The sequence below is a fragment of the Phaenicophaeus curvirostris genome, chromosome 9, assembly GCF_032191515.1.
Source record: "Phaenicophaeus curvirostris isolate KB17595 chromosome 9, BPBGC_Pcur_1.0, whole genome shotgun sequence".
Lineage (NCBI taxonomy): Eukaryota > Metazoa > Chordata > Aves > Cuculiformes > Cuculidae > Phaenicophaeus > Phaenicophaeus curvirostris.
The window spans coordinates 2,101,868-2,128,840 of record NC_091400.1 but is presented as its reverse complement, the minus strand read 5'-3'; the positions used below and the strand labels follow the sequence as shown (position 1 = coordinate 2,128,840).

Here is a 26,973-nt window from a genome sequence, read left to right as displayed (position 1 = left end):
GCCACCAATACTGAGCTCAGAGTAATTGCTTTTAAGAGATTCTCTTGAGCATGCGGAAAATTACTTGGAAAAGGGGGCATTGTTGGGAAACTGTAGCTCTCTTCTTTCAAAGCATCATCAAAACAAGAAAGTCTGTATTTGTCACTTCCTATTGAAATAACTCAGGTTGCTAATGGGATTTGTATTCAAATACATTTTAAGAGACTGCTCTAAAGCCTCTGCTTCTGACTTAAATACTACTCCAAAGTGGTGTTTGGTGGTGTGACAGTAAGCTGACAGGCCAGCAGGAAACAAAGACTTTATCTGGTGTGGATTATGTGAGGGGCATTTCATGGCATACGTCATTGGGAATGAGGAAGGAATATATCCTGAACACACTTTGTATTTTCATTGATTAGATTTGTTGATCAGAGGCAGGTAGCAACACAAAAGAACTGCTGTATATGAAAATGCCTGTAGCAGCTTTGAACTTTCCAGCAATACTGAGCCACAGCGTTTGCTTTGTAGACTGGATTAGAGTGTCCCTTTGCAAACTGCATTGTGCTTACAATATGTTTACCAGGTAGAGAGATGCTGGCAGAAAATGCTTTTGGACTCAATGATCCAGTGGGTCTCTTCCAACCTGGTTATTCTATGATTTTTTCCATTCTGGTTTAGAAATTTGTGGCTGCAATTTAAGTGAGGACTAGAAGCATAAAAGGAAGAATCTTGAAGCTGTGAGACTTTAAGGAGGCATGAACACCTGCCATGTGCAAGCATTTTGAGTCTTGTTGAGGTGGGTAGCCAGGATCACTGAAGACTTCTGAGATTCAAGGCCAAGTCTTGCACTTTGGTCACAGCAACCCTGTGCAATGCTACAGGCTTGGGGAAAGCTACCTGGTAGTAAAGGACCTGGGGGTGCTGGTTGACAGCTGAACATGAGCCAGCAGTGTGTACAGGTGGCCAAGAGCATCCTGGATTATTAAAAAAATATATAAAAATGTGGTGAGTAGGAGTAGGGAAGTGATTGTGCCCCTGTACTCAGCACTGCTGAGACCGCACCTCAAATACTGTGTTCAATTTTGGGCCCCTTGGTACAAGAAGGGCATTGAGGTGCTAAAGCATTACAGACTCACAGAATCACTAGGTGCTAGAGCATGTTCAGAGAAGGGCAACAAAGCTGTAGAAGGGTCTGGAGCACAAGTGTTATAAGAACTGACTGTGGGAACTGGGGCTGTTTAGGCTGGAGGATGCTAAGGGGAGACCTTAGTACTCTCCACAAGTACCTGAAAAGAGGTCGTAGCAAGGTGGGTGCTGATCTCTTCTCCCAGGTAACAAGTGATAGGATGGGAGGAAATAGCCTCAAGTTGCACAAGGAGAGGTTTAGACTGGATATTAGAAAAAAAGTTTATTTGTCAAGAGTGGTGTAGCATTGGAACAGGCTGCCCTCCACGTGGTGGATTCTCTTTTCCTGGAGATGTTGACAAATACACTGGATCTTTTTGATCAGAAGCAAGCTGCAGTGTATCACTCTTACACTGGGATCTAGTTAACAGGATCTCACTATCTGTATTGTCTTTCCAGCCATCTTCGACTTTCCCTGTGTCTTTTTTTTTTTCTCTGCTGACAGTTCTGACCACCAATTCTGTAATTACTGTCTATCATTTTAAGTGATGGGCTAAGGGCTGATATCTAAGGTCAGGGCCACAAATGTCTGACTTCCCTTGAAAGTAGAACAGGTCAAGCGGGAAGAATATTGATTCCCTGAGTAGACCAAGCAAAAAGAACAACATTTTTCAAATACTTTTGACCTAATAGCATCCAACCATCTCTAACTGAGGTAAGTTAATAAAGGGGTAACTCGTGTCTTGTATGAATCATGCATCAAAATACAAAACAAGAAACTTTGAAAAAGCAGCCCAGGGGCTAACTGCAGACAGCTGAGAGTGTGTATTAGCCAAGGGCTAGACTAGATTCATAGAAAACGCAGAAATGGCTGAATTTGACTCCTAATTCCAAGGGAAAATTGATTCACCTCTGCAACTACTTTAGTGTATTATCTGCATTTTTAATAGGAGCATATAAGTGAAAGCAAAATTCACTGCTTTGCCTAAAAATGCATTATCTAATTAATGTAAAGCGAGCACCTATAACTTATTTTTCCCTGAAATGGTATCTTTCAACTTAGAAAAAAATTGTCATAGTTAATTTCCAGTTATTTCTTCCTCTTCCCCACTGCATCTTGTAACCTTGAACAGCTGATGTAACTACCCAATTTTGAAAAATTTTAATACTTTGTTATTATAATTTCCCAAGCTACCCAAATAACAGTGCAGATCAAGATAAAAGCACCCTCTCTTTCACTGTGAAAAAACAAACCAAAGATGATTCCATCATACTGGTCGTGACTGGCATTTAAGAAGGTCCAAAGTGAGTTCAATTGCCTATCTCCCATGTGATGGAAATCCTAGACTGGAGTCTGCTGGTATTTGACTATCTGAAAGCCTTAAATTCTGTATTTTTGTCCCTGGTCTGAATGAATGATGTGGAAATGTCAAAGTAGCTTTTTGTAAGATGAACAGTAAGAGGGTGAGAAGGAAAATAGTGATCCAAAAAGACCTTTAGATGTCTTGGCAGAATTTAACTTTCTTGGAGAATCTTAGCTACAAATAACAGAAACAATCTGCCCTGCAGAAAGTGTCATGCAAGAAATGTCCTAGTCTTCTGGGTATCATTCTGATACTTTTATCCTTGAACATGAATAATTTGTGCTCAGGAAGTTGGTTTCCCTGTGATAGGCAAGCATTTTCTGAGAAAGCTCAGTATTGGTCCTTCCAGAGGCATCCGAGTGCTTCCTGTTGCCATTTGAGAGAAGAAATAGATGGAAAGTAGAGGAAAGCTGAGGCTTTTGTAAGGGAGTCTGGCAGAAATGATCCTGTCTCCTTTGATTTTTTTTTTTTATTTTTGTTTTAACTCTTGGGAAGCTCATGAAATGCTGCTGACTAGCAGAATACTATTGCTGTCCACACTTAACTACTTCAAGATAGATGGGTAGAAAAGCGTTAGTCAGGAAGGATTAGGAATAAACCTTGGTCTTGTTCTTTGTATACACCGAGTGATGTTATCATTTCCAGTTTTATATCCTAGTACCTCTATCATCTGTTGTCTGTTCTCTCTTCCTCACATTTGTAGCATACGAAATTTTTAATGAATTAATGTGGAGCAGACAAAGGGGTCCAAGGCCAAACCTTAGACTTCAGCTTGGGTGGAAAAGGGAATAATTAAATGCTGAAAAGGTGGTGCAGTCAGGTGCCCTGGCAATGAGGGCAGAAGGGTAATGAACGTAGCAAGGACAATTTTGATAAATCTCTCTAGGAGAGGCTTCTGACAGCCAAAGCCACCTTTCCAACATGGTGTGGCTGTGATTTTGCACACCAATGACTGAGGGGAATGTTAAAAGAAAATCTTGAGTGAGGCTACATCCATTTTTCTTTGTCTGCTCAAGCTGGATGTTGCATGGAGAGAAAGTGAGCCCTTACCTTCAAAACCAGACGTATAAGATGCTGGTTTTCTGCCTTATAGAGGCAGATGAGTTTGAGAGTTTTGTGCATTATTTCACTTGTGCTCCTGGAGTATAGGAGTGCAACATAAATGTTTAACACTTTAAATTGCTTTTGTTATTCGATCAGACAGTACAGGATGAAGGTAAACCACGATTAGGGTGGGATTTTCTGTAGCTGAGTGTATAAAGGAAAACAGAAGTGCATTTGTGACACAATCTATCGCAGATGTTTCCCAACTGATACTAGATTTGGGGTACTAGTCAATAACTTAAGGGCAGTGCTGCCTTTCAGAGAGGGACCTAGATAAGGTGGAGGAGTGTGCCAACAGAAAGCTGATGAAACTGAGCAAGAGCAAATGTGAAGTGCTGAGCCTGGGATGGGATAAAACCCTGCTGAGAACTGACTGGCTGGGGAGCAGTTCTGCTGAGAGGGACCTGGGGTTCTTGGTACATGGTGAACTGAATGTAAGCCAGCTGTGTGCTGTGGTGATGAGGATGGCTAACAGCATCCTGGGCTGTACTAACAGGACCACAGTCAGCAGGTCCATGAAAGTGGGTGCCCTTCTCTGCTCAGAAATTGCATACTGAGGTTGTCTAGGGTTTTGAGAAGGGAAGACCTGGAAGAGCAGCTCGTAAGTGATGTGGTTTTACCCATCCAGCCTTGACCAGTGTGAAGGGCTACTTCCACTATCTTGGAGCACTTTAGATGAAAAGTTGGAAATGAAGTATTGGTGCAAGACTGGGTGAAAACAGACAAAGGCCACTCTGGATCCTCAGGATGAAAGCCAATCTGCTGGCTGGGTGCAAAGTCATCAAGAGAAAGTGGAGGAGCTGCTGTAGGAGGGATCAGATACTTGAATTATGAGACTCAATCAATGCTTGGTAACTGGACGTGGTAGACATCTGGCTGTGTATGGCTATGACCCTCCTGCATCTGGATAAGCAGACCTGGGCTTCTGCAGTACCTATATTGGGGAAAGTTGCATGATTTTGTGTCAAAAGCAGGAGTTTCAATACAAATCTGAATTGAAGTGTGAAGTGTGCACATGAGTCAAAGCTGCCCTGAAGCAAAACTGGCACCTTGCTGTCTGTTCCAGCAGTTTTAGGACCATGCATACTAACTATGAGCAGGAGGATGTACTAAGGCTGGGGATGTATCTGGCTTAGTGGAGGTGGGACCAATATAGGATCTATATTGCCTGTCTCCACTCCTTGGTGATGGACACTGGCCCATCAGTGAACATACATAATAGTGACACAACTAAAGTTTTGTCTGTGGTTCTGGATGGCAGATTTGTAACTGCTATAATCCAAACTCCCTTTACACTCCCTTAGATGAAAGACAGGGGATTTTTGTTCTAAAATTAAATAGCTTTGTTTCACCAAGAGCACATCACAAAGGAGAGAGAAAAGTTCATTTTTCAGTCTCTCTTAAAAGATTCCAAAAATGGACTGAATTTTGTAGGGAGTCTGCAATATTGCCACTTTGACCTCTTGTTACACTCTCCATCCTCAACACCAACATCTGATCTGCTAATGTGGAAAGCATGGGTTGCGTTTGTAATGAATATTTGCTGGGTTTTTTCTTTGGTTTTGTTCTCTGCTCTTCCCTGCTCTGCTGGGAAAGTGGGGGGGGTTGACCCTGGCTGGATGCCAGTTGCTCACCAAACCCACACTATCGCTCTTCATCCTCAGTTGGACAGGAGAGAGAAAATATCTCAACACATGAACCCCTTGTTATAAGGGCATTAAGAGATCACTTGGCAATTACCATAATGGGCAAAACAACTTGACCTTGGAAAAAATAATTCAATTTATTACCTGTCAAATCAGAGAAGGATATTGAGAAATAATAACTAAATCCCCCAGTGTCTTAAATAAGTTATCCCTGTTGCTGATGGCCTGGGCCAGTGGTGGGTCTGGGAGGCTTTAGCAGCTTTTAAGAAGCCACCCCTGAAGCCCCTCTGCTACTAAAACTGCTATGGGTCTGAAAAGGATATAAGAATTTGCCAGCATCTGTGTCTTACAGACACAATTCTAAGAGTACAGGTGTCCAGCTCTCAAGGTGTGCCTACTGCAGTGACAAGCAGAGGTACCTGGAAGTAATGTGCTGTTCATAGGATGATACTGAAATTACACTAATTATTCCTGCTTCTTAAAAAGGCTAATTAGCTTCAGTAGAATCATGCAGAAAGGCTGCCTGCCTTCCAGAGTCTCATTTACCTTCTTTTCACCTGTATCACTGTGCATTGCCCTTAGCAATTGCTAGTTTTCAGGAAAAGAATAAACAACAATGTATTACTAGGTTCATTTTTCTACAGACTCTTGATTTCATTAGCTGCTGGTGTAAGTGCAATCTCTTGGATCTTGCATCTTTCAAGTCAGACAGCTAGCTGTATCTTTAGTGGGATATGTTTTGTCTGCCAATTACTTCCCAGCTGGAAAGAGTAACCAGCAAGCAGTTATCTTTGCTCATATTGTATATTAGTGGGTAATTTTTTTTTTTTTGTGGTAGTGGCCTGTTTCTGCATAGAGGTATATGGCCTCGTGGGAAAAGCTAAAATCATATTGCCCATTTAGGTATTTAAATTAGAAACAAGTTTAACAGTAGGGCTAAGTAAGCATTGGAACAAGTTATCTAAAGGATATGGTAGATTCTCTATCTCCTGAAGCCTTCATCAAGATTGTTACTTCTCTACAAGAGATTTTCCAGCCCGAGGGAGCTGTTTGGTTTAATGTGAGAGTCTGAAGGATATTCTTTGATCTGCATTACAGAAAAAGCCAGATAACGTTGTTAAAATAGCCTTAAAGGCTGTGGGTCTGATTAAATTGCAGTGGTTCAGTAGGCAGCAGGAAACTCTGTATATGGTCTCCAGCGTGTCCAGTGCTGGTACAACTAAGAGCTTTGCTAAGGGACTATGGAGGTTTCTAGAACAATCAGCTCTTATCTAAACAATGACAATTTTAGATGAGAACCAAAAGTTTTACATGTGTTTTTTGCAGTTTCGTTTCCTCTTGTTCCTCTCAAATTTAAACCACTATACTTCTCTGTCTCTGCTGGTCTGTTCTTTCTGGATAACTCTTCCTTGAGTATACAAAGTATAATAAAATATTTAGCTTCAAAATTATATATTTTTCCTTCTGATTTTGCATATACTTGAACCAGATGTTTAGTGATTTAGGTTTGGGTTCTTTTCATTAACTTATGGGCTTTCAATAGTGATTCCAAAGGGGATAAGCATACTGGTTGGAGCTGAGTTGATGGCCTTTGAGCTTTAGGGCTGACAAGTAGTGAACAGTTGCATTACTTTTAATCTCTCAAAACCTGTTTGAAATGATAGGGAAAAAAAAAAATCATTTCTTCAGGGTGATGGTTTTCCTGTAAATTCTTATTGGAAGTATTAACCACAAAGTAAAAACTTTATGTTGCATAAAAGATTATAAAAAAAAAAAATCTTAAAAACCTGTTTTCTTATGTATAGCTTAATTAAGACAAGTGTAGTTATCTTCGTGAATGGAAATAGTGAAGAGCTTAGTGCTTTGGAAAAGATATAACAATTTAAAAAATTTTAATTTTCTCTTCTTAAAAAAGTACAGAATTGTCAAAAAGTGGGCCTGGAAGAGATCATGAGAATCATGTTTCTCATTTCTGCCCTCTAGCAAGAACAACTCAACCTGAACTGCTTGACAGAAGTGCACCCACCCTTTTCTTCAAGATAGACGCCCCACAGAAAGTCTCAATAACCTGTTCACTTGCTTCATTGCTGTTGCTGGAAGGATGTTTCTCTTAACATATAGCTTGCATTTTCTTTGCAGGGGTTACAGGCTAATTCCTGTTCTGCACACAACAAGTCTGGAGAACGCTTTGTTCCATATTTGAAACAGCCCTGCTCAGCCTCTCCTAGGCAGCTTTAGGATAATGCATTAGGGTGGTTTTAAACATTTTAATAAGTGTTAAATTTTTTTTGTGCCATCTTAAATTAACAACTGTAAGATGATGTAGTATGGGAGAGGAAAGAAAAACACCAAGAAGTGAGCTGGTTTGTATAGCTTGACAAAGCCAAAACTAAAGACCAGCCCTCCTGTCTCTGGATTTAATTCCTTGCCTGTTACAGGTCTGTCTTCCTTACTTAAAAAGTACTGAGGGACACTTGTTATCTAAAGCAACCTATTTTAGGGACATTCCATTGATCAGTTTTGAATCCAGGTGCTGGTTGTACTATGCGAAGCAGACTGTGTGAGAATTAAGCAAGTGCTCTTTGCTGCAATAACTCTGATAAATGGGATATGGAAGGAGGCATGTAGCCTATATACAGTGAAGTACTAAAAAGAGATGCTGCTAAAAACCTAAAAGCTGTCTCCGAAATCCCATCATTTTTTATTGCATAATTAAGCACTATTGCTGACACATCCTCCCTCATGATTCCCTTTAAGTTGGAGCATCTGGCTGGGTGTTGCACAAGAGCCCAGTTTTCTTCTCCCTATACAAGAGAGTTTTGATTAATTAATCATTGCTTCTGTTTGAATAATACATTAAAGATGCACTTGAATGTTCTAGGAAAAAAGTAGAATTAAAAAAAGAATCCACACAAAGGAAATACTGCTCTGGCTTGTGAAAGGATGTGCTCTTCAAACGGCAAGGCAGTTGTAAAGGTAAATGTTACTGGTCAGCTTGTATTTCTTTTTCTGCTTGTTTATTTTCTGTGCATTTGACTTTGTGAGTCACTTGCATCAGCAGGCTGTTAAGCCACAAAATTTGAACTTTAATACAATAACATAAAAGAATGGCAGAGTTACAATGAATAATTCTTTTGACTCAGTGGTTTGCTCTATGGGAAAAAAATAGGAGTTAGAAAGCTTGCATGTTTTTGGCTGCTGCCCATGGTTATTCATGTCTTCTCAATACCCCTTTCATGCTGATATGACCACAAGATGTTGGGCAGTTGTCCTCCTAAAAATCCCACTATTGTTTCAAAAATGCAGGGTTTGTGGCTGTTCAACTCTGAACCTGCCAGTTCACAGCAGCTGTTGCGTAGGGACTGTGTACTTCTATCCTATGCATGAGGGGAGACCTCATTGCTCTCTATAACTACCTGAAAGGGGGTTGTAGAGAGGAGGGAGCTGGCCTCTTCTCCCAAGTGACAGGGGACAGGACAAGAGGGAATGGCCTCAAGCTCCACCAGGGGAGGTTTAGGCTGGACATTAGGAAAAAATTCTTCACAGAAAGGGTCATTGGGCACTGGAACAGGCTGCCCAGGGAGTGGGTTGAGTCACCTTCCCTGGAGGTGTTTAAGGCACAGGTGGACGAGGTGCTAAGGGTCTTGGTTTAGTGTTTGATAGGAATGGTTGGACTCGATGATCCAGTGGGTCTCTTCCAACCTGGTTATTCTATGATTCTATGTTCTCCACCATCTAGAAGCAATGAGGCAAAGCTTCTGAAAGCATAGAGCAAAATTGCTTTGTATCCTAAGCCCAGGCTTTCCTAGCATTGCACTCTTCCCAGAATCTAACCATGGTCAGGATTTTCCAAGGAGGACTTCACCCAGCAGTTGCTCTTGTACTTCATGCAGTCTTTAATATTGTGGATGCTTGTCATAGGTTAGCCTCCCTGGCTTGATTAGCAACCAAATGTGAGCAGCTGTGATCCCAATCCTACTGTCCACCCCAGGGGCAAGGGAAATAAGAGAGACTTGTGGATTGGAAACTAAAACTGAAATAATTTCAATGTGATCATAGGTTGGTTTGGGTTGGAAGGGACCTTAAAGACTACCTAGTTCCAACCCCCTGCCATGGGCAGGGACACCTCCCACCAGACCAGGCTGCCCAAAGCCTCATCCAACCTGGCCTTGAACACCTCCAGGGAGGGGACATCCAAAATTTCCCTGGGCAATTTGATCTTTCAGAGAAGCAGTGTGTTGGTGCTGGATCTGGCTTGTTCTGTGCTTCTGGTAGATGCGACTCTCTGTAGCTGTGCTGCGTTGATGCTTTTAAAAGGAATCATAGTAGCATTAAGGACTAAATAGATTAGATGGTGCTGAAATGAAAGCTAGTTCCTGGGCAATTCTGATAGCTGAGGAGTTGGGGTGTCAGAAAAGCTCACTTAGAAAAGTCTGGCTATGTAAATCTGAGGCTGCCTCTCTACCTAACCTCAAGAGGCCAAATTCTTCCTCCTACCCTAAAAGGAGGATTGTGAGGAAATCAGGACCCAATGCAAAACTGATATCACTGTTTGTATGTGCCTGTTGTTACAGCAGCAAGGTGCAGGGTACAGCTGCAGGCCTGATTTGGATCTGCCTTCCTAAGTAATTGTGTAGGAGAGCTTTCTGATGTTTAGCATAGACCCGTTCCTGCTGTACTGGGTGACACTCGGCTGAAAACCCCTAAACTGAAAGCCATAAATGTCAAGCCTGAGTGATGGCTGCGCTCTCACTAGATGGAGAAGAGGCACTGCTGGATTTTACCCACAGAGGCTTTTGCAAGAGCTTTCCTCTCCCACCCCCTTTAATCCATTTTCAAGTCTAGCAATGCCTCATGTTTACCCAGCAGGCCCATGTGAAAAGGTCAGTTTTATTTCTTTGACCTTTTTCAGGCCAGTAAACATTGGCAGCTGGAGATCCTCACTGTAGATATGTCAGCTGCAGTGAAATGGTGTTGCAGATAATGACATGAATACAGAGCATCTCTGACCTCTGATGTTTGCCCATCCACATTCTAGTCGCCCTCAAATCTTACACTCTGAAAAAGCACTGAGACTCATTTACTTTCAAAGAACTTGTGGGTGGATTTTCTCTCCCCTTCAACTCAGCATTGTTTGGATTTTTCTCCTTCTTGAATTGAGATTTAGATACTCCTAACCTTAAAATTATAGGTGTACTGACTGCTAGTAATATGTAACCCCAGGTTAGTTCTGTTTTGTTAACATATAAGGAATTAATTTTTCCTGACAATTAATGTTTTACATGCTTAATTTCTTAACTTCTTCTCTGAACTGGGAGGGAATTAGTGGGATCTGCATAGACTAATGTTTTGGTGAGGGTGGAGGGAAAAGAGAACAAGGTACAGAGTACCACTTTGTCAGCAACCAGAACTAATTATTGAAATTTATGCCACTGCTGTGTAAGTATGGAAGAAGTGTGAACACCCTCAGCAGTTTTGTCCTGCTTCAGTTTCAAAAGTTAAGCTCTAGCATCAGTGGTCCCTCTTTAGACCTGCTTTCTAAGACAGAAGTTAAAACAGTACCCACATCTCTGATGTAGAGCTTAATCTGTTGCCTTGTATTAGCCTCAGCCACCGCTGCAAATCCTGTAGTCCTATCAGCAGGAACACACATAGGAACTGATTGAAAGCAAGTTGTCATGTTGTCTTCAAATTGTGAGTGGTTCTAGGTGGAGTGATAGCTACATCATTCCCATTAGACACATGATGTCTTTCTACGCTTCTATGAAAAGTTGAGCCTGATTTACTATCTTTGATTTCTGGTGAACATGAATATCTTTGCTGAGTGAATTATATCCAGCGTTCAATCTGTAGAATGTTGTTCATCTTCTGGAATGTAGTGAAGAAATTGTTTTGATAAACTTTGATAAAATTTTAACAAATTTTATGGCTGGGTTAGTCCCCTACAAAATGCAGGAGTGTGTCTCTGGGTGAAAGACTCTGCTCTGAATCAAATTAATGATCTGTTACTAAACTTTCAAAAAGCACAATAACCTTGAAAGTAATTGCTGGGTAATGATAGGAACACTCCTGGGTACTCTCTAAGTTCCTTTGTCCCTTGTTGATACCTCATTTTGATTGATGCATTTTTAATATTTGGATTAAGACAGTGACGTGCTCTGATCATTTCTGTTGAATGCGTGAACATCTGCTTTTTGTTGTGGGTTAGTGTTGTTTGCTGTTGGCTTGGGATGAAAGGAGAGATCAAATGGTTCAAAGTTGGCTTTTTTGTTGTTTTTTTGGTTTTTTTTTGTTTTTTTTTTCAAAGTTGACTTTGTTCATAATCTACAACCCAGGAACTGAGTAGCAATTCTAACAGTGACTGACAAGCAACGAGGGGAAGAAGGAAAATGTGAGTGATAAATTAGCTGTGCTAGCTCAGCAGTGAGAGAAGAAAATCTTACAATCGCTCCTTAAAATCATCTGTGCTTTACCTAATGGAGAGATGAGGTTGCAAAAAGAAGGTACTTCATCATGCAAGGAGCGATCAGAGTATGCTGTGAGCAGATTACAGACCTACTGCTTGCCCAGAAACTGAGAGGTGTTTGGCATTTGCAGCCTAGTGACCTGGTGGTGAGGACATATGTTCAGACCTGTGCCAGCTTAAAGTGGTTAAAAAGTGAAACCCATTTGTCTAGGCGTTACTGAAACCTGAACAGAAGCCAACATCCTATTAATAGGTCACCGTTTGTAGGCTTCCTCCCTTGCTCTTCCTTTCTTCTTTGAATATTTTGGGATATCATATAGTAACTTGATGGTTATTACCTTGTGCCATTAAACAATAATGCCAAGGAAAGGCTGTACCACCCTGTGTATTTAATGGTATATGTGTGAAGATGAATAGCTGGCAAGCATCAGTGTCTAGGGAAAACTTGAAAAGCCCAGGGTACGGAAGTGGGTGATTAAATCATCTGAAAATACAATTGATTACTTGCTCTGAGTGATGCACTTTTGCAAACCTGACAAATATTGTTTCATTCGATGTGCTGTATGCAGCTGGCTAAAGATTTCTTTAAATACTCCTCACATCTTTCATGCTTGTTGGAGGCACTGTGCTATCAGCTCTGGAGAATGGAGAGATCAGTCTCTGCTACACTTGCTCTGAACAAATACCATTTTAAAAGAAAATACCTCTTCTACGTTTAAAGTTAAGCAAGAAAAATCTGCCCTGCTGTAAAAGCTAGTGCCTGAGCTCCCGATGGGCAGAGAGGAGATGACAGTTTCCAAAGGATGGGCCAGAAAACGTCTTAAATGTTTTTGTAAGAATGGATGATTTTTCCCTCTGGGATTGTCTCTATTACCATTGTCCAGAGAAAGTGTCAGGATGACTAACTTAAATTCCTGAAGTTTAACTTAATTTACAGGAGATGAAGCCTACCCTTGTGAATAACAACCTTCCTGGACATATAATAATTTCACTTAAAAACTAGACTGTGGCAGCGGGGATGGTAAGTTCGCAATCTCCCTAAATCTTGAAGCTGAAACCAGAATTCTGCACAATGCATGGTCTGGAGTCTGTGTACTCAATCTGCTAATTGCGCCTCATCAAGGAGGTTGCTTCTGTGGTCCGTGTGCTAAAGCTCATGTTGGCTTCAGCTTTTTTTTTTTTTTCCTTCTCATGCTTAAGTAGATTATGTTTTAACATTGTATAATGTGTGTCTCAGCTTGCTTAGGAAATTCATAGCACTAAGATGATACTCAATCCAGGTGTTTGCAAAAACCCACTTTTTCCACCTTCATGCGTGGTTACACCACTGAGATGATAAAATGCAATAGCTTTGGATGTGTTACACTGATGATATTTATTTTTCCACAAAGTAATAAGGATGAACACAAGTCACCTTCTTTCCTCTTCCAGTTTAAGTGCAGTCTGGTGGTAGTTTGACATCCTCTTCTAGTTTGTAGCAATGTTGCTATTTTAGTATTTTAAAGGAATATGGCTTGCTGCTACCGAGCTTATTTTACTTTATCACTTTCACAAGGTACATTCAGTGATGGATAGGTCAAGACTCCAAAAAAAGAACCCTTTTATTTGCTTGTGGTCCTATTGCCATTCCTTGACTCAGATCTTTGTGAAAGGAATAAAACCATCCTTTGGAATTGTTTTATGCTTAATAATGATTGGAAACTACTTTTTTTTTAATAAGCATGGATTTGACCTTTTTGTGTCTTCTTCAGATTCTACAGAAAATTAATTTCTAACATCTTTCTTCCTTTGCTAAATTTAACTGAAATTAACAAATACTTTCTCAAGTTAATACCTCCTGTGTCAGGTATAAAATCCTCTTAACTATTGCAAGTAATGTCTTGAGTTTTCTGAATACAATAATATATGGACTATGAATGTCAAGTTCATCAAATTTTCTTCAAACCAATGTGCAACATCATTAGTAAATTTCTGAGGCTTTTCCTGACAACTTTCAGGAGATTCCATGACTAATTGAACCTACTGCAATATGACTAAGTAAAAAAAGAAGTAGCAGGCTTCCAAGTAAGGCTGAATGAAAATACTCATTTTTCTAAATTTCTCCCAACAAGAATGATGTTGATCTGGCCACCTCCAAGATTTCTGAAGTTCACTTAAGTTTTACCAAATTGTTATAAATCCCTACACATCAGTAAAACTAAAAGATCTATCTTTAAAAACAAATAGTCAAACATTATTTTTTGTTTGAGGGGAAAACTTGTTTCAGGTGGGCAAATTACTTTTTGCCTACAAAGTTTCTGCCACAGTAAGATACACGAAAAAATGAGGAGGAATGTCACTAGGTTTTGCTTCAATTTTTCAAGATTGTTTTTCACACATGTAAGTGTAAGTTTATATAACGTTTTTGTACACGTAAACGTGTGTAACTGTCAAGGAAATCTAGTAATTTTGCAGGTCAAGAGTGAAGCGTATCTGTCTCTAAGAAAAGGAATCGTGTTGGCTGGTATGGGGTTTTATTTATTCTTTTGACTACACTGAAATAAGAAGTAGGAAAAATATAATTTTTTTTTTTTTCTGTGCTTTGCCCTTTTTTATGGGAAATCATTCTGGTTAATAGCTTGCCTTTAGATAGGATGAAATGTAAGTGCAAATATGTTCTTTGGCTAACAGAGAAAGTAAAGGGAAAATAAAAACCTGTCACGTAGATTGTAGTTGAATGATAAAGTAGATTCCATTTACTGTACAACACATTCTCTGTCTTCTGGTAGAAGTGTACCTTTAGGCAACTTTTGCTGTAGCTGGGGCAATCTGCTTGATTTTGTAACGTGAAGGCTGTCGTGGTTTATCGTGACCATTCTGATGTTATCTTAAACAGAGTCTGAAATTCCCATCCCAATCCTCAGAACTGCAGTGTGAACAGAAAGCTTAGTTTTTAAAGTGTTTATTTTATGCATTGGTGTCTTTTTGCTTAGTTTTGTGCCAGACTTTGACAAATACTGGGGATATTTGAGTAACACCTTTTTTTGCTATTAATGTTATGACATCTGTTATCTTTGTGATTAAAAACCATGATAAAGAGCAATGCAGGGCATTATATATAGTCTTTTTTCCTCCCTAATGGGTGTAAAAGTAGTGCTCAAAATAATTATGTAGGTAATGGCTTTTGTGCCCAGTGACTTGGCCAACAACAGAAACATAAATCCTTCTCAGCTTGGTTGTCCGCATCAATGATGCATTTAAAATTTGCAAGAATTAATTTTCTGGATTCAGATAACCACTTCTGTTGAAGGCTACCATCTGCTAGTGACTGGATGCTCAGGGCAGTTCTTCCTTGGTGGAGAAACCTTTTAGTCAAGAAGACAGTTCTATTCAAGATTTACCAATGATTTCCTTAAAAGAACGTTGTAGCTGTTTTGGGAAATTTTGTGGACCCCTTCCCCAAAGCCAGTGTTAGTGTGTCTAGAGTTTATTTTGGTCTCCAGTCACGATAGACAAAAGAAAACCAACCCAGAGTCATAGGACTGTTGTACCTGTTTGCAACAGTCTATCAGCAAATAGCTTTGAAGGAATGTGCAGCCAGCCCACAGGACAAGAGGAGGAGAACAAGTCTGTCTCGCTCTCCTGGAGGATTCTGGTAGAGATGGAGTCCTGTAACATGTGCCTTATCTGAAATTGGGCATGTGTGTTTGGAATAAACAGATGTTTACTTGTTGTAAACAAGCAGATCACCAGAATATGTTATAATTGGTCTTAGCGAGCTAATACCTGGTAGTTCAGGATGGGCAACTATGACAAGAGCAAAGCAGGGTTGCTCCCTCATTAGAAGGAACTGAAATGGTAGTAAACAATGGGCATAATTTACAGCAAAAGTTTGGAGAATTGATCTTGCTAGGGGTGGAATAGGTAGAAGAAAAATCATGCTAATGAAAACCTCCCTGATGTCTGATAGTGGGCAGTAAGGATACCAGTGCTATGACACCTACTGAAAGGGTTAAAGTAAGGTGGGATTTCCTGCTGGAGGATGAGATGATAGATTAAGGACTTGCATACTGTTGATTTTCTCACTAGTAAATCAGCTTTGAGCCACTGTTCCAGTTCTTGATGCTGTCCTTGGAAGAGCTTGTCACATGTTGCTTAGGAGGTTGCATAATGATTTATGACTTACAGCACCTGAAGTCCTCTCACGGAATGAGTTCCTGGGAGATCCTAATCGTACAAAGCTAATATCGCCTAGCTAGTGATAATGTCATCCTGCCAAGCTGTGTTATGTGGATTGCTGCAGCAAATGCCTGACTGATTAATTTTAACTCAATATAAATAGAAATGGTGTCAAGGATATATTGTAAACAAGAAATGGCTCTAAATTTGAAAGCATTAGTGAGGGACTGAATATAGCATGACCACCATGTTCCTCAGTCATTTCTGACAGTGCTGCTGATGTAGTCGATGTGCAGATCACTCGTTACAAAATAGTGCAGTGTGCTCGGAGAAGACCTGAACAGAGAATTTCTCTCTAGAGGTGTGGATATAAAAAAAAGGCCAAAATGAAGAGAAAAAGAGTGATACAGGAGTATAAAGTGAAATTCCTGAAGCTGATGGTGGCAGAGTCAGTACTGCAGGCTTTGCCTTCCTCTAGTGATGTGCTCAGGGCAGTTTTTATCATTATACCACCCAGACCTACAAAAGAAAGTTTAGTGCCTTCTGCATTAACCGATAAGGGAGCTGAGACTCGCTGAAGGGAGTAGGGGGTGGACCATGGTCTCATCTGTTCCCACAAAGCTCTCACCTCTGTCATTGAAGTGGCTCCTGTTTTATGGAGGCAGAACCCAAGTGAGGGACTCTTCTGCTGAGTGTGCTCTGCTGCAGACCCCTTGCTTAGCTTTTTCTAATGGGGGTTAATTCTCCAACTGAATTAACCCATCAGCAAAATTATTTTCTGTAACCCCAGGGTACAGAGAGAAGCAACTAGCTGCAGGTTTATGTTGCTGATGAAATTGGCTAACAAACTGCTTCTATTCCTGAAGCAAGGAAGTTTAGGCTTGTTTATAATTTGTATTTTTCCCCCTCCCCTCCAAGAAAAAAACCTGAATCCAAATATATATGTAAATGAAGTGACTCACTTAAGCTCCTGTCAAGTTGCCAGTTCAAACCTGCTTATTGTGAGCAGATCTTTCTTTATCATCAGAACGTGGTGGCTCACTTTGGACTCAGTCCACAGAGTTTCCTTTGTGCTGTTCAGGCTATATGCAATCATTTAATCAAATTACAGCCAACAAAAGAATCCAAGTTGCAGTAGGTCATGAGATTTTTTTTTTTTTAGTAAGTAGTTTGTTTTGGTTTTTTTCTTTTTCTAGACCATTCTGAGAGATAAACTCTGGTATGACTATTTATGACAATACCAAAAGTAGGCAAGTGAGAAGATGGACCTGTTATTTATGTCTGAGGAAGAAACTGTAGCCTTTCTTTCATTGTGTTGACTTCTAGTAATTTGCGTAGGGGACTGAAATAACCTTATTACATGGGTTATAAGAAGAAAAGGATAGTGCTCGGGCTAGAGTGCTAGGTTGGAGTTATGAGTGCTCTGTTCTGTACTTTACACCTTGTTTGACCTGGGCAAGCCATTCTCCTTTAGCTTTTCTAATTGTTCTAATTGGGGATAGTAATTACCCACTTCAGAGAAGGGCATGTGTCTGCAATTAATTAATGTTTATAATGTACGTGGCTTCTCTGAGGACTGTAGCTCTGTTGCTCAGTGCAGTTATTTCTGGGTTTTATCCTGTGTGTGTGTGCATGTGGCATACAAAGGTTGGCTCCAGTGTAAAGGGTAATAAGATGCAATCTTAAGAATAAAATTCCTTGGTACTTACAGAAGTGCAGTTAATTGCTAAAGATTTTAAAGCATTAATGCAGCTGGTGCTGGCTTTCCTGAAATGTAATTGCTCTGTGAAATTTAAGAAGGTAAATAACAAAGCAGAAGGTTTATGGTGTTTTTTTTAGTGGGATGGGTAAATATGTTGGCTTTCAGAGTAGGAAAGACATCTTCAGGACGGTGAACAGAGCTCACCTGAAACCTTGTGGATATGTGTAACTGAAAAATCTGGTCACCTGATTGACTTGAGTGCTAACCTTTTGGAAGAGACCGAAACCCTGACTGAGCATCAAATGCTTATTTTAAAGTATGTTTTATTATACCTTCCACTTGTTAATGTATCTATAGATATGCTAACAATTGTATCAGTAGACAAGTAATAAACACTTAACATGCATCCTAGTGTAATGGCCAGAGGGTGTTTTTTTCCACTACTGGACTAATGTACTGTCTGCAGCCTCTGCCAGAATATTTCCTATCAATTACACAAATCCAATGAAACCTAATCAAATGCTCCAGCCTTGAGAATGCTTGCTGGAAAGCAAATTTGCGCAAATCTGCTCAAGAGTGAGGTCTTGGTGAAAAACATGTTGCAGTGAATAAGTTGCCTTATGATGTTGAACAAAAATTCCCGGTGCAAGGGCACCACTGACAAACCTGCGTAGGCAATTTTGCAGTGCAGCCAGATCAGCCATACTCAGTTCTAGCAGCAGCTCGAGTGAAGTGGAGGCTTAAATCCTGTCAATGCAAGGGAAATTGCCCTCAGAATTAAGCATGTTTTTGTGCAGTTTTTCATACTAGGATGATATCAAGGAGATGTCCGATGTAAAGAATGTGTTTAAGTGCTTTCCTGAATCCAGGCCATAATGGCCAAGATGTTCACATTTCATTGGTACAATGGGTAGCATCTACCAGGTGAATTATTGCTTCTCTGCTTGAAACAGTGAGCTTTTGAGCCAGCCTTAACTAACATAGTTTTTCAGGTGGGTACTGTAGCATTTTCCATAGAGTCCCTTTGATTCTGTCAGTGAATCCTCCTTAATGCATCTACCCAAGGAGGGCTCCAGGGAACTCTTGTTTTCTCATCCTGGAGTGGGGTTTCCTTTCTAATAACTTCTCCCTGAATTTTGACTGATTAGCAGTGTGCCTGCATTTTAATAAATGATCTTAAAAAGCTCCCTTCTGTCTTCCCCCAGCACTTAATTACAATGTGTAAATATGCACACAGCCCTATTACTGATGTTAATCCCTACACTGATAAAGCTAGATAGGAGAGAACAGAAATGAATTGGAATAAGGATAAGCACAGGTCTTTCATTAGCCCAACTAAAAGTAATCACAGATCTCTTGCTGGTAATATACATCTTCCAGATAGAGTACTAATTACTTCTGGCAGTGCTGTGCTCTATCACAGAGATAACTTTATTGTAATCCTGCAGTGATCTAATGCTTTCACATAGCAGTTGCTGCTTTTCTCTCTCTTTCTCTCCTTGATAATGTGACCTTACAGATTTTGAATTGTCAAACTACACCTGTAGTGTCCAAGGCTGAGGAAACCTCACAAGATTTTTTTTTTTTTTCTAATGTTCTCCCCCCCCCCCCCCCCCCCCCCCCCAATATTTTCCTTCAATGTTTGCCATAAAGTACAGTTGTACAGAATTCAGGTAAATAAATTTTACATTATATGTGCCCAGGGTAATGTTTTGTGCAGTATCCATTATGGTTGCAAATGTGTCTTTGACAGATAAATCAGCTACTTCTTTCTGCTTGAGGAACTTGAAGTGCTTCCATACATGTTTTCTGTTATCTATATGTTATGGCTACTCTTTCCAAACTGCAGTACCTAAAGTTAAGCTCTTAAGTCCAGTGTTAGTGCCAGACTCTCATCCTCGTCAGTTCTTTTCAAAGGATACTAAACTCCATAAGTAAAACCTATTATGTACTTAGAATTATTAAAATCAAATTTTGCTAGAAATCATAGAATCACCAGGTTGGAAAAGACCCACCGGATCATTGAGTCCAAACATTCCTATGAATCACTAAGTCATGTCCCTCATGATTAAGATAGTTCTGGGTTGTGGCTCATGGAAATCTCTGGAAGTTTCCTGTTCTTTGTGGTGTGATTTGTTTTAGGTTTTTTCTTCTGAGCAGTGAGGGATCCATCTAGAGGTGCAGCTGTGTGGGTAACTGATATTTTTGTTTAGTCATCTTAGGGGTAAACAGCAGGGACAAGTCCAATGTAATGATTGACTGAGAAAAAAAATTAGGGACATTAAAAGGCTGAAATGCCCTTCCCTTAAAATAGCAGATATCAAGTTAAATTCATTTGTTTGAGATGGATCACCAGAGTACATGTGAAGTTTTCATCTTCATGTTAATTACCAAATAAGTAATCTTATTGCTTATTTGATTACCAAATAAGTAATCTTTATTAAAAACAACCCAAGCACTCAACATATGCCATTTACATGGAATTTCTCCTATATGGTACTGAGCTATAAGCCTTATGGGATGCTCTCATCCCAGTACCGTGTCACGTATTTGCCTCACCCCCTTGTCTCCAACTGGTCACCTTCATACCAAACCAATTTCTGACTTGGGAGGTATCGTGGGCTTTGAGAATCAGAATGGTGCTTTTGGCTTTGAGAGTTTTGTATTGTGTGATGTGCTAAATCCAGTCAGCACAAGGTTTTGCTGCTTTCTCCTGGGGGATACTTGTGATACTGTCATCTTTCTTTCTCAAGATGTTAATTCCCACCTCTGCTGCTAAAGCAGTTGTTAAAGTTTTTTTGCTACTGGAAAACACTGTCGTTTTGAGTAACATATTTTTGCCTGCAGATAAAAGCCCTTTCTGTGAGTTTGTGTGAATGATTTCTCTAAGTACTTTTGTGTGTGTAGATAAAGAAAGTTGCCAGAACAGGGGACTAAAGGGTAGTGTGTGAAAATCTTCCAGAGTGATAAGATCTAGAGATGAGTGGTCCGTTATTTACAGCTTAATAAAAGGTGAAGTAAATACCGATTGCGATTTGGTGTCCCAGCTTGATGCTGTCTTGAGGAAAAACAACTCATTTATAACAATTTGACCAATTTTTTTTATTATGTCCACTGCCTGTTTAGCCTTTCTTCCTGTGTAATGTGGTCTCATGTGCTTGTATTAGTCTCTTGCTCTTTTATGGACCTGTCTTCCTTTTCTTGCTGCAAAAAAATAATTTCATGTGTTTTCCTGGAAGCATAACAGGGCTTGCTTGCACGACTGCTACTTGATTGTAGCGTAACAGTGAGTCTTGGCTGCTTGTTTGAAATAAAATGGTGCATGGTATTTTATTCTTCTTCCAAATAAAAACAAATTTGAAGGATTTGCATCTAATTTGTAAACAATTTACTTCAATTACATTTTATTACAGCATTTGGAAAACTTGCACAGTGGAATCCAATTTAATGAATTATTAAAGACATCAATCTTATTCTATGATAAGCAAGAACCCGTAAGTATCAAGGGCTGAAAGAAAAATCCTGAAAACTGACTTGTATTTTAACTAATATTGAAAATTTAATATCAATTTTTGTCCATGCAGTTAGTTACTGTGTAGTGGTTGTAAAAACTCAGTGCAGAGAGTGTATTTCATTGTATGGGATTTTAAACAAACTTGTTTACCTAGAACCTTATTAAAATTCTAAAAATTGTCTATTCCAATTCTTATGAAAAACTTAAAGACTTTTTTACATTAAGCACTTACCAGAAGAGAAGCAACACAGTTTGTAAGGGCAGTAGTAACATCGGTAGGTAAGATGTGAGCTAGCAAAGCAGCAGATGTACAGAAAATAAAATAGATAGTTACTAAGAGACACCTGTTTAACAGAGCTACGTAACTACAGAAATGTAGGTGTCTCTTGTGAGACCTGGAGATGATTTGACTGTAAGGCAGGGGGTTTGAACATCTGGCCTGAGATTTCCAGTTCATGGTGAAGCTTCTGAGCTGCTACCAGTGGGGAAGTTAATTATGCCCAATAACTAAAGAGGGTTAGATAATGTGCTACCTTCCTCTGTGGTGTCTAAAAGAGAAGTGGGAGCAGATGGTAGATGAGTGTCTTTTGTAAGCAGTGGGCTGAGTGGGCAGCTCTGTGATGTCTCCTTTTGTGTCTTTTCATGCCAGGCAGCACTGCAAACCAGCACCATTTCCACGAGCCTTTTACATGAAACAGTCAGAGGTTATAGAAGACTTTCTGTAGCTCAGTGTGTGCAAAACTATAGCTCATGAAGTAGAACCTAAGCTAAGCACTGCTGGTGTGCATGTGAAAATATACTTGGCCATAAAGATGATACAGACGTGTCTGTCTTTCTCTGAGACTATGAAGTATAAGGTCTCTTCTGGGAACCGTAGTCTTGTGTTTTAACCACTACTACATTTCAAACTAAGGATTCAGCAGAATCTCTCACATGAGACCCATAATGCTAATGGAAATAATTTATCTATGCATCTTAATATGGAAGTGATGAGGCTCAGGTAATGACAGCATCTAGTTTGGGGAGGATGGCAGGAACTGGGGATTTGAAGTGCAGGCTTATGGTTCTGATTATTGGGTTTTGTGTGGCTGATTTTTATTTCCATTGCTTAGATTTTTAGACTACAAGGTTGCCTAAAAATGACATGAGAGATGACTAGCACTCTTGTCTTGTGTTACTCAAGTGGCCTGGTGAATGATGCTGCATTTCTGAAGATAATTTTCTTCCTACAGGCAGTTGCATTGGCAAAACTTGCTTTTGGAAAAAGGATGGGCCTCTGGCACTGCTATACAGATTCTGAGGTGGTGTTGTTCTAAACCAGGGATAAAAATTACTTTTGATATCTGATTTTAGGAATGTGATAAGTCTTGTCTGCTTTACAGACCAAGAGCTAATAAACGTCAGTGTTATAGCTAGTGAAAATATCTTGGAATGAAAAACACAAAGAAACAGTCTACAAATACAGTTTAATTTTTTGTTTGATGTTACTGCTCCTTGTTTTCCTTGAACACCAGCACTTACAAGCTCTTCATCTCACCTTGTCATTTGCATGATGCCTGAAGAGTTCAAAGTCAGCTAGATGTGATGTGCTGAGTTCTTATTCACTTTATATTTCTGTGTGGACATCTCTGTCCTTTTGTTTTCAGATATCTAACACTTTATGCCCTCAAAAAATGTGAGAGAGGAAAGACTGAGTAGGTTTGCTTTTTTTTTTTTGTTTGAGAAACAAATACCTGGGACCTCATTCCTTCATTCTCTTGGAAAGACAATAGCTGCCAATAGAAGATGACACACAAGTACAAACAACAGGCTTGCAGAAGCTAGATTTGAACAGAAAAAAAAGAAAAAGAAGTCTCTTAAAGTCAGAATGAAAGGTGAACCTATTTTTATTTTCCTGTGACTTTCTTTTCTTTAGTACCCTGCATAAAATGAGATGACTTTTTCTGTAAGTAGAAAGCGAAGGAGAATCGCATCATTTCTGGTTTAAGACATTAAGGTGAGGTGGAAAAAAACTCAGTCCTTCAGTTTTTAGTTGCCTTATTCACAAAGACACCGGTGAGAAGTAAGAACTGAAATCCTACCAAGGCTCTGGGTCTCCGCTGCAGTGATGGTTGGAATAAATAATGATACTTTGGAATAGACAGCTGTTTAAAATGTTAAGAATTAGCCAGCCCACATGAGAACTGATTGCGAACCCCTTGCTGCAGGGGATTTTGCTGTGTTTTTTCATGTTTTGTTGGTTTGGGATTTTATCTGGAGGTGGAGGAGGGAAGGATGGAACAGTTCTAAAGAAAATGGATAAGTGGAGAAAACAGCTGTTTGGAGATTTTTTAAAGCTGTTGAATAATTCAATTTGGTTTTCTTTGGGAATAGTGAATGAGACTGTGCCTTTTTAATGTAAAAATAGACACGTTCAGTTGAGCTTGAACAGTGAACTTGAAGGGAGTTTAGATTGTATATTTCTGTTCTAGCCAGATCATCAGCATTTAAAAGCAATCTGAGAACCTGCAGACGTAATAGTCTATTTACTTAAGAAGGTAGAAAGAAAAAATAAATATGGCGTTTTGTTTAATAAATAGAAAATATTTTAGTTAATTGCAGAGGAGCTGCCCTCAATTTAGAGACTACTGATTGGGTCATTACATAGCATAGATTTATAGCCTTATTTAAAAGTCCTTTGCATATGTAGATATATTTTTATATTGTACTGGTAAAGTACTCTCTAAGCACGTTTGGCTGTGTTGACAAGACAGCAGTTTGCGCCGCTGTGATGAAAGTAGCTCTGCTGTCCCTTAACCAAATTTCACCAATACAATTGATACAGCTGTTAGGTGCTTCCTTGGGGACCTCTGTCCATGCAGGGTCAGTTGCTGGTCAGTGCAGGCAGGCAAGCAGAAAAATACAAGTACCTGCAACTCTGAATTAGAGCTCCACCTAAACTGAGGAAATATAATATTCTTCACTGCTATTTTTCCATCTAAACTCAAAAGGTATGTGTGATTTGATTTGCACCTAAAGATTTTTGGGGTTTTTGTTTTGAATTATAACACTTAAGGTTTTTTTTAAAGCTTTTCTCCTCCCTGCTGTGTGGGTTTGTTTTTCTTACAAATTTTTTAATGGGGGATTTCCTTCATCTTTCTACTATGTTTTCCTATACCTATTTTCTTTTCTACCAACTAATAATAGGGCAGAGTTTGAGAAAGGCGAAGTGCCATGAGTAAAACTTTTCTATTTGCTGCCAGTAGTGAGACTCTCATTAGATGTGAGATACAGATCTATGTTCCATACCATCTTGACCTTCTGACTCTCCCTTACAAAAAAAAACCCCAAAAATCCAGGAAACCTTACTGAAATCTCTATGTTGTCTTTTAAAGGGTTGGTTGTACTTCTGGAGGGAGGAACTTGATTAATCAGCTTTGCTACTCATCTAGAATTGAAGTAGTAGTTTGCTCCTGTACTCACCTCTGTATCTACTCTTGTAGCAATTGGATTCAGTTTTAGCTCTGTGTGTAGTTAATCCTGTTGCTACAGGATACAATTTGCAATAAATAGTGGTTCTGGTATGTTACCACACTGAAAAGACGGGTGGATGATGTGCTGAGGGACATGATTTAGTGATTGATAGGAATGGTTGGACTCGATGATCCTGTGGGTCTTTTCCAACCTGGTGATTCTATGATTCTAATGTAATCCGCGTGTCCCCTTACTATCTATACATTGCTTTTTTTAAAGTACTTGAAGGCAGAATGAGAACTTTGGTCGTCAGGAAGTGAAAAAGAAGGAAATGGGTTTATTATTCAGTAAAATAGCCGTACCTTTATGGAATGAACACACACCTCTGGAAAAACCATGGTCTACTGTCCTTCTTGCTTATTAGTCCTTCAATATCAGTCTCTAAAAGGTTTAGGGCCTGGTTTTTTAAAAAAACAAAAACAAGACCACCTGGAAATGCATGAGCAATGCAATGTAATGTGTCTAATTATTTATGTAGAATTAATGTAATTGCCAATGCAATTGAGTGTGGAAATTATGACTGTGATTTCCACATCTGCATAAGTTGCAATGAAAAATCACTTGCACTTTATTTACTTAGTGGCCTTTTCCACAACAGCTGCCTGTACTCTAGTGTAGATGAGACTCCTTGCTCTGACAGCATGTGGTTTCAGAAGTCCAAAGACAGGGAACAGAGTTGGTCCGGAAAAGTAAGCTGAATATAGGAGATGTTTTCCCCTAATCCATCATTGCTTTTCAGCCAGGAGCTGCTCTGTTCCCTTCTGATTTTTTGCACTCATCCTCCCAGTTCAGAGCGATAAAGGTGTTTTCTTGAGTAACTCCAGCTTCTGTAAATTTTTACCTGCGACTGATGTTGGCAGTTTAATGCTTCTTATTGCACAACAATCAAGGCAAGATCCAGCATCTTGCAGCTCTCTTGGCTTGTAGCTGTTAAAGGGTCTGACCCTCCGGGGAGCAGCATAGCAGAGGGACACTGGGGATATGTCACTGGGGTGTCCTGGGTGCAGTGGCCTCATCCTGCAGTTCATGCCACAAGGGATGGCGTGTTCCCAGCACTGTTGCAACTGGCAAGGATTGTGTTCAATTTGCGTCTTCTTCTCTGCCAGGCATCGAGTTCCACAGCACTAATTTGACATGAGCAATCTCTTTGCTTTATGCATACAGAGGAGGAAAGAATAGAGAAAGCTGGGAGGAAGCAAACAACAAAAAACTTGGGCTTTGTCTTTGACTCCAGGGTGTCTGCCTTTTCCTAGTGAGATCGGCATCAGTGAACCAGAGTTACTGCCTCTTCATCTGTTTCTTCTCAAGCAAAATGTTCTGGTTCATTTGATGCTGGTATTTTCTGCACCTTTTCAAACTGTGCTAGAAATGTAACATGCAGCTAATACTAAGTAACGTGTTTTCTCTGTGAGAGAAATTAAAGCCAAAGGACCCGAGTTTGTTCTTTGGGAAATAATGTGACATTTTCTTTTTCAGCCTGGTTTTGCTTTAATCGTCTTCAGAAATGCTTAACATTCTTTTTTCCTATTGAAAAGGAAACTGGTTTACAAAGACTAAGGATGAGACAGTTTTTATGGAAAGATTTTACTGGTTTAACGACATGTCAGTCAGTAACAGCCGAGTAGTCTTTAATCTTCAGATGCATTTGTGCAGTGATAATACCTTTTAAAATGATGGGAGCTCATTATTTAGAGCTCAATTTTATTTTGGGTTGTGACAAGTGAATCTGTAGAGCTGAAGCCTTTTCATGCTGGCTGTAACTTACGCCAGAAAAAAAAGAGTCCACTGTCTTGTAGTTCAATGCCTTGGTAGTACGTTTTCACTACTCAAAGTAATTATGATAACAGATTTTAGGTTCATAAGATTTTTTCCAGATGAGAGATATATGCGTTTGTCTCTGTTTTATGAGATTTTTTTTTAAGTCTCATTCTCTATCTTTTTAACACAAATAAGAAAGCAACCTTTTTTTTTTTATTCCATAAAATTGCACATTAGCCCCTGCTGTAGTGTCAGACAACTTTTTTGGTACAGTAGGTATTGCAAGACCTGTAGTAAAATTGAGGGAGTTTTCTCACAGTGAAGATACATACAGGTTGCTTCCCCATTCACCCTCTTTCATCAGGTATGTTTTTTCTGTGAGCATCGTGCACGTAACATCAGTGTTGTCCTTTGCAAATCAGGATGTGGCTTTCATGAGTTTTTTGACAAATTTAGTTTTACCAAGTTCAGTACTAACAGAATTTCTTTGTTTCAGTTGGGGAGGTGGCCTTCAAATGTATGTATTAAAGTTTCTTTGCAGTGGGGGTTTAAAAAAAAAAAAAAGGAAAGCCCTTGGAGAGCTGAGCTTCCTGGGGTTTATAAACTTTGTTTGGATTTCCTGGGCTTAATGCAGTTTGTGGGGA

At 39.6% G+C, this 26,973-nt stretch overlaps 1 protein-coding gene across 4 annotated transcripts in view; it reads left to right on the top strand.

Annotated features, from left to right (window-relative positions):
* LOC138723838 (VPS10 domain-containing receptor SorCS1) overlaps positions 1-26,973 on the top strand; it is a 269,305-nt gene that overhangs the window by 43,404 nt on the left and 198,928 nt on the right. The window lies entirely within an intron of this gene.